The sequence below is a fragment of the Etheostoma spectabile genome, unplaced genomic scaffold, assembly GCF_008692095.1.
Source record: "Etheostoma spectabile isolate EspeVRDwgs_2016 unplaced genomic scaffold, UIUC_Espe_1.0 scaffold00006285, whole genome shotgun sequence".
Lineage (NCBI taxonomy): Eukaryota > Metazoa > Chordata > Actinopteri > Perciformes > Percidae > Etheostoma > Etheostoma spectabile.
In genome coordinates this window covers 3,808-21,057 of record NW_022603354.1, presented here as the reverse complement: position 1 = coordinate 21,057, position 17,250 = coordinate 3,808, and the positions used below count along the sequence as shown (strand labels likewise).

General features: G+C 41.7%; 1 pseudogene; it reads left to right on the top strand.

The window, feature by feature from the left end:
- The first annotated feature begins 223 nt into the window (after nucleotides 1-223).
- LOC116677991 (NLR family CARD domain-containing protein 3-like) lies at nucleotides 224-15,867 on the top strand (annotated as a pseudogene).
- The last annotated feature ends 1,383 nt before the right edge of the window (nucleotides 15,868-17,250 follow it).

Below are 17,250 nucleotides of genomic sequence, written 5' to 3'. Positions count from 1 at the left end.
CAGCACCCGTAGGGGACTGTCTTGGTAAGCAAAGGGGTCCCTACATCCGGTTGGTACCCTAAACAGAAGTCAGTAAATCCGGGTACCCAGTCTGATTTTTAGTCCAACTGAACTTTAACTGCATGTTTTAATATTAATACAGTAATAAAGTCCTAAAAAGAATCAGCAGCTTGTTCTCTCTCTTCTCTTTCTTGTTCTTGTCTCCACCTCTGTCCTTTTTTAGTGGACGTTGGTCGTCAGAACAGTCAGAACAGAAGTCAGAGACAGGGAGGAGACATTGAACATGTGACTGAAGGAGGTGAAACAGGAAGTAGAACCCTCCTCAGCAGGATCTACACGGTCCTCTACCTCATAGAGGGACTGAGTGAAGAGGTTAATACCCAACATGAGGGGAGGCAGCTGGAGACAGCTTCCAAGGAGAAGAGCCTCCATCAATCTCTCCGATCAGTGCTGCGACATCTTTAAAGCCTCACCTGGCCAACAGAAACCCATCAGAGTGGTTTGTGACGAGCGGCGTCGCTGGCGTTGGAAAAACCTTCTCAGTGCAGAAGTTCTGTCTGGACTGGGCGAGGGTTGGAGAACCAGGATATCAGTCTGGGTGATTCCTCTTTCCTTCAGGGAGCTGAACCTGATCAGAGATGAGCAGTACAGTCTTCTGGAGCTGCTCCGTGTTTTCCATCCAACATTACAGGAGGTCCCAGCAGACCAGCTCGCTGCCTCCAGACTTCTCTTCATCTTTGACGGCCTGGATGAAAGCAGACTTTCACTGGATTTCAACAACGATGAGGCTGTTCCTGATGTCACACACAAGTCCTCAGTCAACCTGCTGTTGACAAACCTCATCCAGGGGAAGCTGCTTCCCTCGGCTCTCGTCTGGATAACTTTCCGACCTGCAGCAGCCAATCAGATCCCTCCTGCGTGTGTTGACAGGGTAACAGAAGTACGAGGCTTCACTGACGACCAGAAGGAGGAGTACTTCAGGAAGAGAGTCAGTGATGAAGAGCTGTCCAGCAGAATCATCTCCCACATCAAGACCTCCAGGAGCCTCCACATCATGTGTCTGATCCCAGTCTTCTGCTGGATCACTGCTACAGTCCTGGACCACATGTTGACTACAGACCAGAGAGGAGAGCTGCCCAAGACCCTGACTGACATGTACTCCCACTTCCTGCTGGTTCAAACAAAGAGGAAGAAGCTCAAGTACGCTGAGGGACATGAGACGAGTCCACAGGAGCTGATGGAGGCCGACGGTGAAGTTCTTCTGAAGCTGGGGAGGCTGGCGTTTGAACAGCTGGAGAAAGGAAACATCATGTTCTACCAAGAAGACCTGGAGCGCTGTGGTCTGGATGTCACAGAGGCCTCGCTGTACTCAGGAGTCTGTTCACAGATCTTCAAAACAGAGAGTGTGGTCTTCCAGAAAACAGTCTACTGCTTGTTCATCTGAGCGTTCAGGAGTTTCTGGCTGCAGTCTACCTGTTCCACTCTTACACCAACAGGAACACACAGGTCCTGGAGGACTTCCTGGGACCAGACTACGTTAACTCATCTTTGGATGTCTTCCTGAAGAGAGCCATGGAGAAATCCCTTGAGAGTAAAAATGGTCACCTGGACCTGTTAGTCCGCTTCCTTCATGGCCTCTCTTTGGAGTCCAACCAGAGACTCTTAGGAGGCCTGCTGGGTCAGACAGACAACAGTCCAGAAATCATCCAGCGAGCCATCAACAACCTGAAGGAGATGAACAGTGATGAGATCTCTCCGGACAGAAGCATCAACATCTTCCACTGTCTGACGGAGATGAAGGACCACTCAGTCCATCAGGAGATCCAAGACTTCCTGAAGTCAGAGAAGAGATCAAAGAAGAAACTCTCTGAGATCCACTGCTCAGCTCTGGCCTACATGCTGCAGATGTCAGAAGAGGTCCTGGATGAGTTGGAAGTGATGAAGTACTACACTTCACTGGAGGGACGACGGAGACTGGTTCCAGCTGTGAGGAACTGCAGAAAGGCTCGGTAAGTCCAGATTATCATTTTAAATCAGTGTGAAGCTGAGGCCATCAGTATCAGAGGAAACATCCAGACTTTACACACATGAACAATAGAAAGCTTCCACACTATAAAAGATAAAGCTGCTTATTGGAAATAATTCTACATGTTACTCTGCAGATGTCTTAGTTGTGTCCAACGCTGTGAGAATGAGCCGATGGAGATCTAAAGGATCTTCTGTCATCATTAATCCAGCAGACGGCCTTTAGACCGTGGAGACAGAGGCAGCTCTGCAGAGATTACAGATACAGTTATTATTGGGTCAAGGTTCAGCTTTTCATTAACAACTTTCATTCAGTTATTTTCATCATATTTAATGAGCAGATTCTTGGCTGAGATGGACACCGCTCCATCAGACTGACCAACGGAGCTCATCATCTCTCTGAGCAGTAGCTAAACTTCGCAGGGGGGGCCAGCGATGTAGCATTTACATTTCCATAAGCTCCAGTATTCAACACGACTTCAACAAGCAGTGACTAATGATCAGATTAACACTCCTTCCTCAGATGATCACATTAATGTGGGACACAGCTGCAGCGTTAGCAGTTCCTATATTAAAAACCATACCTGGTTCTCCATCTGCCAGGACTCCTGCAGCCTTCCTTACAGCATTTAATGTTGGCCTGTTGGTCAACCTGTTTTATAGTTCCCGCTGTGTTCAGGGTCTGGCCAGCGAATGGGGATCCAGGGAGTTCTCAGGCTTTGGCATTTACCACAGACCTGATCTCTTTGTCCGGGGCCACATGTTTCTTCTGTTCCAGAAAGCAGTCAGGCTGTGGAGTTGTCTCTAGGACACATTTGGACATGTGTCTCCTCTATTTCAGAGAGTTTAATTCCCTTTCTGTGGTCCCAATCAGTGATGTAGTGGAGGCTAAACGCACGTAAACGCCGTTTATGCACCTCTCAAAATTCTGAAATGGCGTTTACCCACCTCCAAAGTGCGTTTACCCACCTCTGAATAGCCTATCGTCCCAAAGCCATTCTAAATTAAGCTTATGTTGTTTTAGTTTCATATTGTTCATTATTAGTTTTATAGGTTGTTAAACCTAAGACGAAGTCCATCATATTGCGCTGCATTACTGTCGGTGTTGACCAATCTCTTGCGGTGTTTGGGGTATAGCGCCCCCAGCTTCGCCTGGAAGGTACTAGAATTGGTCGATGGTTGGGTGCCTTGAAGTCCCGGTCGCAGCGCTGCCTTGAAGTCGACGTTGGGGGCTTAAAACATCAAGCAGAAAGCAGCAGTCAAAAATACGTCAGTCACACTATCCTACATTAGGCTACATGTCTCATGTAGTTAATGATGAATGGGTTTTGAAAAATGGATATCCGTCAGTTTTTTAAGCGCCACCAAGACAGCAGCCGTCCTCCTGACGCCAGCAAACGGTCTCGGAAAGAAGCCCAAAGGGACTGAGCTCGGAAAACAGAAATCAACTTAATATTTTTGAGGTTAATTTGGTTAATGGCAGATGCATGCCACTGACTCAAAAAGCACGGCATGATAGGTTAGCCTTCCCCTTTCAGACAGGAAGTTGCAGGTCACCTCGCTACCTTTTCCCATTAGTGAAATTGAGGATATATTGTCTGATTATAACTGGATGTTATTTTCATTCTCTGGCCACTGGAAGTTAGTGACAAGAAGCTCCCTTTGCTAGTCAGCTAGCTAACTAGTTATTGTTGTCGCTCTAGCTGTTCGCAGTTTCGCGGGTACGGTAACGTTCTATGGTAACGCGAGTTGTACCAATCAAAACATTGCTGTTACCTTAGGATTGTGGGTAATGTATTTTTTCTACGTAAGATAGTGGATAATTGTTTTTATGTTACAAGGTTGATATCATACAGACTTCTAGCTTCATCAGGAGCAGAAACTGGGTCAGTCTACCTGGGTATTTTATACATTATGGCTGATAATCTAACTTCTATGGCGAAAATCATGGGTTTTTTAATATATATATATATAAACTGTAATCACCAACTATTTTGATAATTGATTAGTTTGGTTTGAGTAATTTTTTAAGACAAAAGTAAAAAGGTCTTTGATTCCAGATTGTTAAATGTGAATATTTTACACCTTTTTTGTTTGTCTCCGTTTTGTCATTTAGGTCCTTTATAGATTTCAACCATATAACTCCTTGAGTCTTTTAACAAGAACTTTGATTATTTGTATGAACTGAATATGATTGTGTGGCCTATGAGGGAACAACCAGTGATAAAAGACCACCTATAGCAATGTCATCAGGATACACCGGTAGGCCGTGGCCCCCCTTATCGGTGATTGCGTCGAGGTCCACCTGATCACAGAATTTATAGTTTACCCACCTCTTTTTTTACCACTACACCACTGGTCCCAATAGTAGGAAACAGAAATCATAGTCTATGCAGCAGGTCAGAGGGAACCTTGTACAACTCTGTCATCTCCTTTATATCCAAAGGGAAATGTCCCAAATCACCTTTAAATATCTGAATGAGAATCAAATGTATCAGGAAGTGGAGGCGAGCCCCCCCGCCCTAATGTCTCTAATTATGGTTGGATGTGAGAGAGGAACCAAACATTTCCATCCTGGTTAAATAAAAGCTGCACCTTTACCTGGGGCCTGTTGCACGAAACTAGGATAAGGGATTAAGCCGGGATATTCAAGTTATCCTGGATAAATTTAGCTTGGACTCGGTTGCACGAAACCAGGTTGAATTAAGCCGAGCCAAGTAACCATGGAGATTTATTCTTTGAGGCTAGCCTGGTCCAGAGCAGGCTAACAGCCAGGCTAAGATTAATCCTGGAGTCTCGTGTGTCAAATCAGCTGCCGTCTGTTCCGAAATAAACGTGTTTAACAGTTATTCCGTTGTCTTCTGCATGCTTTATTTTTATTAACAGCGGCCGCTGCCCGGTGGCCGGTGGTCGGTGGCCGGTGGTCAGTGGCCGGTGCCCGGTGGTCGGTGGTTGGTGCCCGATGGCCGCCACCTGCCGGTGGATCTGCAAGTCGCGTCAGTGTCTCTCTCTCTGTAAAAGTAGAGATGAGCAGCGCAACGTCCGTGGTCTCAGCTTCAGGTTTCTACAGGACGCTCCGGAGATTAAGTGTGACGATATTAATGTAGAGATATTCCAGATGATATTAATGGCACAATGCTCAGAGACCAATACATTCATGATTTCAATTCTTGTTGCTTGTCCTTCTCTAATGAAGGGTAGTTTGTGTTACTCCTTAATAAGTGGGCCTATTGTTTTTTATTATAGCTTACATTGGTTTCATAACCTTCTCAATTAGTCTCACATCCCTGGACCAATAACGTGCCTATACAGCACGTATGTAGTGGAGTTTACATTCATCACACCGGGAACACCACAACGCTTCTTAATCTTTTTATTTTGGTGCGGTCACTTGTCAGAAGAATAAAAAAACATGAATATTGTTTTACAAATGCTCACAGTGTGTATTGAAGTCACTTACTTCTTTTTCTAGTTGTTGTCCCTTTCTGATTGTTCTGTATGAACATTAATGTACAAAGAATTAGATATAGCTTATAGAGACTTTTGCATGGTTGTAAAACATGTTCTCACGTTGTGAATAAGTTTGAAATTAAGCCTAGAGTCCATAGGGTCCATTTCCCGAGGAACATTAATTCCCTCTGCTCACTTTTAAGGCAAAGAATATATTTTTACACTCCCACGCATTCAGTCGGGTCCGCTATGTTGGGCTATTTCTCCGTTTGATTAGAGCCGTATTTCCCTTTTTGCATATTCTTCCCCTCCTCGTTAGAAGCTGCTGCTCATTGGATGAAACATATAGCGCATGCGTCTTCTCAATCTCTGCATCAGTAAATCTGTGATCGATATCGTGGTCTATTTGAGAAAGCCGTGAACGTGCACTTATCCTGGTTATCTACACCTGGCTTGACATAGCTCCACCTGTTTATCCCGGCTTGGCAATAGTGTAACCGATTAAGCCGCAATGAGCAGATCACACTAAGTCAAGCTGCGCTTTTTCACTTATCCTGGATATCTTTATTCTACTTTCGTGCAACAGGCCCCTGGTCTAGTTTCCAACGAGGAGCATCTTTAGAGATGGGCCGAGCTTTTTAGAGCTCGTTCTTCTCCTTTCATCTGGTCGCCCTAACATTCAAACTGGTAGACAACGCTTTATTTCATCTCTTATAGTTCATCGTCCCCAATCCTGGTTTTTCTTCGGCCCCGGATGACTGGAGGCGAGCCGATAAAACATTTCTTAAAAAATAGAAACTACTTGCCAAAAGATTAATTATGATTGTTATTATTGTTGTAAGGGAAGAGGGATGGTTTAAAGATATAATTTTCTTCATCTGAATGATCCAGTATCGATTCCACAAAATGGATCTCTGTCTGTCAGCATGGGGGTTTTGAAAGGGGTCCCGTGACCTCTGACCTCAACATATCAGAATCAAACTTCAGACTCCTGTCAATCAATACGTGATTTTTAGGATAAAAGGGTCAGATTTGATTATATTTTAAATGTTTTATTATCTGTGATCACAGGCTTTTTAACTGTAACCTCTCTGAGGCTGAGTGGGAAGTCGTGTTCTCAGCTCTGAAGTCCAACCCCTCCCATCTGAGAGAGCTGGACCTGCGTGCCAGCGACCTGGAGGATTCAGCAGTGGAGCGTCTGTGTGCTGGACTGCAGAGTCCAAACTGTAGACTGGAGACTCTGAGGTCAGTTCATGTGTTTTGCTCACATACAGTGTATAACTCACTAGGGCTGTTGGAACATATTCTGAAAATTTAATATAATTTGAATGGTAAACAAAATATTTTATTTGACTGCTGAAATTACTAATGAATAGGATTCTTTATAAATGGACATTATATATATATAAAAATGTTGGCTAATGTTAGCTAATCTCAGATTTTACACCTTGGCCTACCCACATGTACCAGTAACGTAATGTAACACAGAGATCTTTGAGATTGTTGCTGTGGACTCGTGGTGGAAATTGAATGGGAAAAACACACACACACTCACACAATCAAACACACACACACACACACACACAATCAAACACACACACAGATGTCTCTGTTATTATTTAAAGTAAATACATTTTTCTGTTTGTTGGTAAATGGTCACATCTGTTCCAAAAGATCCTCTCAACTAATGGTTTGGATGAAGTTCACCGGCGGAAGTAGAAATATTTCTCCTTGTAGCTTTGGACTGGTGGTGGATTATGAATGGAAACACATACACAATCACACAATCACACAGACACACACGCACAGAGACACACATACACACATAGAGACACACATACAGACACACACAATCACACAGACACACACAAAGTCACACAAACACACACACAACCACACACAAACAGACACACATGCACAGACACAAACACAAAGACAGACACACACAGACACACACACAATCACAAACAAACACACACACACAAAGACATGTAGATGAAGACAAAGAGACCAAAGCATGTTTCCAAATGCAGCTGTTTAAAGGATCAATAAAGTTTTTATTGAATTAGAATTAGAAATAGATTTTCATCATCATCATTTATTCTTTATCCAGATTGGAGGGCTGCAGGTTGTCAGAGACCAGCTGTGCTTCTCTGGCCTCAGCTCTGAAGTCCAACCCCTCCCATCTGAGAGAGCTAAACTTGAGTGACAACGAGCTGCATGGTTCAGGACTGGAGCTGCTGTGTGGTTTTCTGGAGAGTCCAGACTGTAGACTGGAGACTCTGAGGTCAGTTCCCTGACTCTGTTACTATTAGAGATCTAATATCTTTAATTAACAACTGAAACTAATTCATGTCCAAACACAACTTCCATCTACCAAGTAGTAAATGTTCTGTAGTTCATATGTTGATGGTTCTTGTAGTCCATTCAGTCTGCAGTCCCAGAAGACTTGTGTCCATTAACCCTCGTGTTGTCTTCCATCGGCCATCAGCTCGTTGTTTGGAGATATTTTCCTCAACGTTTTGGCCCTTTCTCCTTTGATTTGGAAGGTTTTGTCAGTTTTTATTTGAAAAGAAATCATGGTTGATAAACTTAACATATTTATGACATCCTAACTAATCTTTAGACCTAATATATATGACATCATAACTAATCTTTAGACCTAATATATATGACATCATAACTAATCTTTAGACCTAATATATATGACATCATAACTAATCTTTAGACCTAATATATATGACATCATAACTAATCTTTAGACCTAATATATATGACATCATAACTAATCTTTAGACCTAATATATATGACATCATAACTAATCTTTAGACCTAATATATATGACATCATAACTAATCTTTAGACCTAATACATATGACATCATAACTAATCTTTAGACCAAATATATATGACATCATAACTAATCTTTAGACCTAATATATATGACATCATAACTAATCTTTAGACCAAATATATATGACATCATAACTAATCTTTAGACCTAATACATATGACATCATAACTAATCTTTAGACCAAATATATATATGACATCATAACTAATCTTTAGACCAATATATATATATGACATCATAACTAATCTTTAGACCTAATACATATGACATCATAACTAATCTTTAGACCTAATATATATATATGACATCATAACTAATCTTTAGACCAAATATATATGACATCATAACTAATCTTTAGACCTAATATATATGACATCATAACTAATCTTTAGACCTAATATATATGACATCATAACTAATCTTTAGACCTCTCATATATGACATCATAACTAATCTTTAGAGAACAGAAGTTGTGAATTCTTTAGACTAATAGTTCAGATCAGAGGACGTCGAGTGGACCACAGACTGGTTCAGGTCTAAGTTTAGTCCCCATGCTGTTTGTCCAGTTTGACCAAATTTAGTCTGAAGTCCACCTGAGACACATGAGAGAGACATCTAGATAGAAATAATTAAAAGATCTTTATAAGAAGGTCTTCATATACAAGCTTCAGAACATCATATTTACACAACTTCTAGGTTTATATTAACTAAAATCTTCCATTCCATGAACTTTAACTTGAAACATGAATGTCTTCATGGAAATATTTGAAAAACATCAAAATGCCACAAGGAGACATAGAAGACATGTGTAATAGAGCAGAAAACAACATAATAAAGTAGCTAAGCAAAACACAGAAACACATACAGACAGACACAATGTTTCCTGTATGATGTAAAAGTGATTGGAGTAGTCGTTAAGACCAGAAAAGCGCTTTTAAATACAGCACATTTACATTTACATTTACAGACAGACACACACACACACACACACAGACATGTAGATGAAAACAAAGAGACCAAAACATGTTTCCAAATGCAGCTGTTTAAAGGATCAATAAAGTATTTATTAAATTAGAAATTGATTTTCATCTTCGTCATTTATTCTTTATTCAGATTGGAGAGCTGCAGTTTGTCAAAAACCAGCTGTGCTTCTCTGGCCTCAGCTCTGAAGTCCAACCCCTCCCATCTGAGACAGCTGAACCTGAGTCACAACCAGTTGCAGGGTTCAGGACTGGAGCTGCTGTGTGGTTTTCTGGAGAGTCCAGACTGTAGACTGGAGACTCTGGGGTCAGTTCCCTGACTCTGTTACTATTAGAGATCTAATATCTTTAATTAACAACTGAAACTAATTCATGTCCAAACACAACTTCCATCTACCAAGTAGTAAATGTTCTGTAGTTCATATGTTGATGGTTCTTGTAGTCCATTCAGTCTGCAGTCCCAGAAGACTTGTGTCCATTAACCCTCGTGTTGTCTTCCATCGGCCATCAGCTTGTTGTTTGGAGATATTTTCCTCAACGTTTTGGCCCTTTCTCCTTTGATTTGGAAGGTTTTGTCAGTTTTATTTTAAAAGAAATCATGGCTGATACAGCTAATACATATATGACCTCATTACTAAACTTTAGAGAACAGAAGTTGTGAATTCTTTAGACTAATAGTTCAGATCAGAGGACGTCGAGTGGACCACAGACTGGTTCATGTCAAAGTTTAGTCTCCATGCTGTTTGGTCCAGTTTGACCAAATTTAGTCTGAAGTCAACCTGAGACACATGAGAGAGACATCTAGATAGAAATAATGAAAAGATCTTTATTAGAAGGTCTTTATAGACAAGCTTCAGAACATCATATTTACACAACTCTAGGGTTATAATAGCTGAAGTCTTCCATTCCATGAACTTTAACTTGAAACATGATCGTCTTCATGGAAATATTTGAAAAACATCAAAATGCCTTAAGGAGACATAGAAGACATGTGTAATAGAGCAGAGGACAACATAATAAAGTGCAATGAAGGGTCCTAGTGCAACAACTAGTGTCCCCAGCACACTCAGACTTCCCCCCATCATTTAGAAAGCTATATGACCTCATATCTAATCTTTAGAGAACAGAAGTTGTGAATTCATTTGACTAATAGTTCAGATCAGAGGACGTCAATTGGACCACAGACTGGTTCATGTCAAAGTTTAGTCCCCATGCTGTTTTGTCCATTTGTTGAAGTTTTAAATTCCTTCAGTTCTCTTGTTTTCTGGGTTTTTGTTTCAGTCTGAACAGTTAGACCAAATGTAGTCTGAGCTCAAACTGAGACACATGACAGACATCTCTATAGAAATATTTAAAAAATCTTCAAGAAGTCCAAGGCTTTTTCAAGAAGGTCTTTTATACTTTTATATACAAACTTCAGAACATCATATTTTACAGAACGTCTAGATTATAAATAACTGAAGTCTCATTGTCACAGACACTTTAAAACTCCCTTGCAGGACCAGAGAGAGAGAGAGAGTGAAGCATATTTCCAGTTTAAATGTGTTTAAAGTCTGTCAAGTCGTGTCTGATCTGAGACCAGCAACACTTTAACATGTGGACAATGCTTCCTGTCCAACCTGGTCTCACTCCCAACTCCTAAAATAGTGACATGGGTGACAGTTTGTCACCCATGATCTGATCCTGGACCTAACTGTCCGGTTGGTGTGTCTCATGTCAGCTAAACGGTGTCACCACACCAAAGATTTAGTAGTCGCTGCCTATACAATTAAAATACCATGAAATCAAAAATATAGATTTTGATAACAAGGTAAAAAAGAGATTTAATATGTTTAATGAACAACTGGAACTATTTCATGTGCTAAGATAGAACTATTTCTTTTGTTTCTGTAATTTCAAAGCATTATCACAAAAATGTCTAATCATTGATATTGATCCTTCACAACAGTCACACACACACACACACACACACACACAGATTATAACAGAGACAAAAGGATATTCCAAATGCAGCTGTTTAAAGGCTCAATACAGTATAGTAATGATTGGAATAGAAATGTATTTTTTATCATCATCATTTATTCTTTATTCAGATTGAGGGACTGCATGTTGTCAGAGACCAGCTGTGCTTCTCTGGTCTCAGCTCTGAAGTCCAACCCCTCCCATCTGAGAGAGCTAGACCTGATATACAACAAGCTGCAGGATTCAGACGTTAAGCTGCTGCGTGATCTTGTGGAGAGTCCAGACTGGAGACTGGAGACTCTGAGGTCAGTAGAGGGTTGGACTCAGTCCATGCTGGTCTCAGCAGTATTGAACTAAACACAGTTAGTATCAATGCACCAAATAAAAAATAAAAAATAAAAAGCATTTATATATATGCTTTTTATGTTTTATATATATATATATGTGTATATATATATATATATATATATATAGATATATATATATATCTATATGTCTTGGGAGTCACACTGTGAAGAAATAATCCTCATAGCTTATATAGTTGACAAAAATAAATACATTTTTATCAAAGAAAGTCCAGACGCTTTTGCCCTAATGACATTTACTTATGCCAATAATCAACATAATAATGTCATATTTATTGATATTACACACAAAGTAATGCTACACAAGCATTTGTGTGTCTAAAACAGTTCTCCTATATGCAAAAATAATAATACACGTAAAAACAATATATCTCATATAAAGCACATACTATTTACATTTCTTCAAAAAAGGCCCAAATAAATGCCAAATCTCAAACCAGTGTGGCCATTTTCTTCTGTAGATATCTATCTTGTGCACTATAGCATCTTTGATCGCATATTAGACTAGTTTGACTGGGTGGAGAGCACTTTTCTTCCTCCATACATGTGGGTGACGTTGTCCACACTCCATACTCTTTGGGTCACGTTGTCGCCCATATATGTGCAAGGTCCCTGTACTTCCATAAACACACGGAGAGGAGAGATGGAGCGGGCAGCTAGCAGCATAAATGAGCGAAAACGCGATGAATTATGGACATAAAGTGGATAAATCTTGGATGAAACAGTTTGGATTTAATGCTCAACGACCCCGAAAAAGGCTGGAAGTTCCAGGCTCAATAGAAAATCACCTGTAGAGGCTAGAGAACCCGGAAGAGACGTCCGTAAACGCTAACTCGTTAGCGTTTAGCCGCAACAATCTGTGAGTTTCTATGTTTTACGGTTGTTAAATGATTAAACTCATCAGAGGTGCTGTTTTTACTCGGGGGCGAGTCTCTCGGGTTGAACGCTGCAACCAGCTATGAGAGTAAAGGGTTCTAAAATGGTGAAATACTTCAGGCAGCTAGGTTTCTCCCTAACTTAACCTCTCGGCCAGCGTGGTCCTGCTGGCGGGCCGTTTTCTCCATTTTTGGAGACGTTTTCTTCACTCATAAATTGCAAGCATTAAATCTTCATAAACACGATCATGCAGCACATCTTTAGAAAGGTTAAAGTCTCGTGATTCCATTAAGCGCACACACAAAGCATACGGTGACTTATAGCAGTTATAATCATGTTATGAATTGAAGAAACACAGAAAGATTCTGCACCGTTTCTGTCTAAAGTCGAGCGTGCATCCCTACCTTTGTCCTCAAGTCTTTATCCACAGCGGGGAAACATCGTTATCAACTTTTTTCTCCTACATCGCCAACAGTTCAAAGAATAAGTCCATCCAATCCTTTTAATCCAAAACGAGCTGATCCCCTCACAATCTTGTAGATTCTGGCCGAGTTTCCTCGTAAACAAAGCTGAACAGTCCATCATTTTTGGACTTTGATCGCTCCTGCCGTCTGCCCTTAAGCAGCCACGTTGGATCTTTTACACAGCCGAATACCCTGAAGTTTGAAATTGAGTGACAGCATTTTTCAGCTAATCCGTCTACTGTAACCTGAGTTGTCCCTTATGGAAACCAATCAAGTCGCAGGGTTTACAGAGGAGGAACCTGGGAAAGATTGACAGCTATTCCATCCAGTTACAACTAAATGTTATAAAACCGGCCTCCCTGTGTAGCCAATAAGAAGACGAGTTGATTGATACCAAACCTGACCAGAACATTTTAACTCGTGATGGCTCCAGCTGTGTCAAAGCAAAAATAAGGCCTTAGTTATTGCATTTCACCATTTCATCAATTTATAATTACTTATTTCTATAAGTTTATGCATGTAGTTATTTCAGGTATGTGTGTGAATGATGTGGATGTTTTTTTAATTTGAGAAGTTTTGTATTTTGCTCTTTTTGGGCTTTTTTTCTGAAAGGAAATGAGAAAAACGCAATGTCATATCTATAGAAAAATTCATATAAAATCAATTTTCTGGATTTTTTCTGTTCTAAGTTGAGACATGTGGCTAGGGACTATGTTAGTATATAGCCCATGTACTATGCTTACAGTAGTGTTTTTTAATCATTTTTCAGATGATTTATTCGGACGGAAATATAAAATCTGTGTTCTAACCTCTGTAGCTCTGTGTCAGTAAGGCCTGGTGTCACACTGCCACTAGAAACTAAAGGTTGAGAGTGTTAACTTCCCAACGACCTCAGGGTCCTCCCAGAGGTCAAAGCATGTGGGAACAGTATCACTTCTTTGGGGGTAAACATTTAGGCGAGAAAAACACGTATTTTTAAGTGTTTGTAAAGAGGTTTTAACTTCACAGAGTGGAGGATACAGAGAAGTAACTTCTTCTGCTAAGTTAGTACTTTTACTGCAGTATTAAAATAAGTTGAGGTTTCTTCAGTGTTAAAGGTTCATCTGATGAGGATTTAGTGGACCTCTCCCCAGAAGATAACTGCTTTATTCATGTTTATCTCTTCAGGGTGGATGACAGAGTCTACAGGGCTGCACCTGCCAGACAGGAAGCAGGTGAGTAAATATCTCAAAGAAACATAACGGGGCTGTTAAAGCAGGACCAGAACTGGAGACTAGCTGCTGGAGCTTTAAGGCGCTGGTTGGTCCCAGTAACCACAGCAGGTCTGCTGCTTTCTTCTTCTCTGTCTTCAGTCTCTCATTTCTGTTAAATGTTGTTGGAGAAACTTGGTCTTGACTTTGTACCGATCCACTTTGGACTTGGTCTGGACTTAACCATGATTTAATATCTCCATTGGGACTTTATTGGAAGTTGTCAGTAGATAAAAACAGGAACCATGAGGAGAAAGACCTGCTCCAAAGGGCTCTGATGGACCTCTGCTAGACCTTTATTAATGTGGGTCACTAGGATTTCATAAAGGGACTTTACCCTCTGCTGTGTCCTCTTGTCTCCCCAGATCCGTCTCCATCAAAGACAGACCCTGATGTGTGTGAGGACAGCAGAGAGGACCAGCTGTCTCCTGATGGTCCAGAGAGGTTGAAGCAGCAGCAGCTTGTGGGTGGAGAGGCTCTCCATACAGATGTCAGTCTTTCACTTTAACATTTAATTCATCTGTCAGTGGTCAGACTGGGGGGGGGGGTCCTCAGTGTGACCCCCTCCAGGGTTTACTGTTCCTTTACCTTCTCCTCTCTCTCTTCTCTTCCTCTTCATCATCAACTCATTCAATCTCTTCTCTTCTTCCTCATCTCTGAAACCACGAGCTGCTGTCAGACAGTCCTGCAGGCTTCATCTGTGCACGTATACAGAGGAAATAGTGCACGTGGAGTAGAAAGGGAAGTGGTGGATACAGAGGAAATAGTGCACGTGGAGTAGAAAGTGAAGTGGTGGATACAGAGGAAATAGTGCACGTGGGGTAGAAAGGGAAGCAGTAAGGATCCTGTCACATAGACAGGACTGTGAGTTTGGGGGGGCAGTTTCTAATAAACTCTTCTTCTTCTTCTTCTTCTTCTTCTTCCAGGAAATGTCCCCCTTCACAGCTGAGCTGCTGACTGAGTCTGGAGAGACTTCATACAGGTAACCCAGTCCTCCAATGCCCAGTCCTTCATCATTCAGCAGCTCCACTTTAATCTAATGTCCCCTTTATCTCTTTTTACTGGATCAGGAGACTCCAGCAGAACTGCCCCCCCCCCCCCCCCAGGTCCCCTGTCCCTGCTTCCAGATCTTACCCTCCACTTTTAAAGCTCATTCCCTTCTTCCTCCTGCAGCAGCTGCTTCTCTCTCGTCCAGAGAGACTTTCTGAGTCAGCAGTGATCCCATTTCTAGTTTTAGGACTTTTTACCAGGACTAAAGCTGGAGGAGTTTTGTGTTTGTGTTGCCGGGCAGATTACGCCTGACTTTAGCCCCAAATCAGTTGCTGCCAACGTATTTTAGAGCCTGGGTGGATGCTGACACGCTGGTTTTAGATCAGCTGAAGAATCCCTGATCTGTGTGTCAGACGGTCGGATGATCGCAGGTTGTTAGTTCAGGAAGGAAGACTGAAACGTGGACAACTCTCCGTACGAGATGAATAAAAACACAGAGCACGCTTTAACTCAACTCACTGTTGGACCCACAGAGGGAGAGCTGGCTTGTGATTGGCCCTTCTGTGTCCCACAGGTTCAGGTGTCCTGGTCCAGGTGTGTTCCGGGTGCTTTGACTGGACTGGTGTTTGTTATGACCCAGGAGGCGGAGCTGCGGTACAACACTGTCCAATGGGATGAGAACCTCCTCCAATCAGCTAGCAGGATTGCTGCAGGGCCGCTGTTTGACATCAAGTGTTCAGAGGATGGAGCAGTCTGTCAGCTCCACCTCCCCCACTGTGACACCAAGGAAGGTAAAGATAGGAAGTAGTACTACTGCACAGATGTGTACTCATGGGTACTAGTTATACACAAGACTTAACACACTCATCCAGACAAATCACATGTAAAAACAAATCAAAATTAAAGTTGCAAGCAGCATTGGACGGGCCCTTGCGACCGTGCATTTGTGCGAAACTCAGACACGGAAAATCCTCACCAATGAAAAGTAAATTCCCTGTTGAGTTTAATGACACCTCACACAGGACTGTACCTTAAATGGGTCACCAGTTATGAAAGGGAGCGTGGCTTAAGCATAGGGGGTGGGCCAAACCATCAACTGAAAAAGGAACTCTCTGCTGAGTTCAACAACTCCTCACACAAGGCTCTACCTTAAACGGTTCAAATGTAATGGAAAGGGGGGATGGCTTAGGCATACGGGGCGGGCCAAACCATTACCGATAAAACGCAACTCTCTGAGTTCAATAACTCCTCACACAAGGCTCTAAATTTAACGGTTAAAAAGTTATGAAGGGGCGTGGCCTGCTGTAGTGGCCGTGGTTACATTATCGGGGCCGGCTCAGTTTCACATCGAATGGCATTTGTCATATAAGGCTGATTTCCTGTCGCCAGATGATGGCGCTATCTCCAAATATCAATATAGGCCTTACACCCCCAGGTGTTCATGTGGGCGCTAAGTTTAGTGAGTTTTCGTATACTGCATATTGAGTTTGTCAAAAATGTGCCCAAGAGCAAAGAAACAGGCTAAAACCAATTAGGGAGCACTATAGAGTAACCATACCACTCCCAAGCCTACATGTGAATTCAGTTGAAAGAACACATGGCTGCATGATTTTAGGAGTTTTCATGGATCCTAAAGTCCTCAAACAAGTGTTCGTAAAATGAGAAATTTCACACAAAATTTGCCATATCATAAATTTAAGAAATATGTGATTTCTTCTAAAAAAATACCTTGATAGAGTTCCAGGTAATACGCGTGTTCCCTGAAAGTTTGTATGATAAATTATTACTTTTGTCAAACTCAAGGTGCATGTTAGGGGGCACTATGGAGCCCCCTGTCATCGCCTGAGACCAATCAGTACAGAACTTTGTCATTTTTCTTAGTCTGACATGTCTGCAAGTTTTTGTCAATTTGCCCACATGCTAACAGACTCAAAAATCAAAATGAGAGAGACATGCAGGACGATAATAATAATAACTAAAGCTGCAAGCAGCGTTGGACGGGCCCTCGCCTCCTCGCAGGTCGGGAGGGCTGC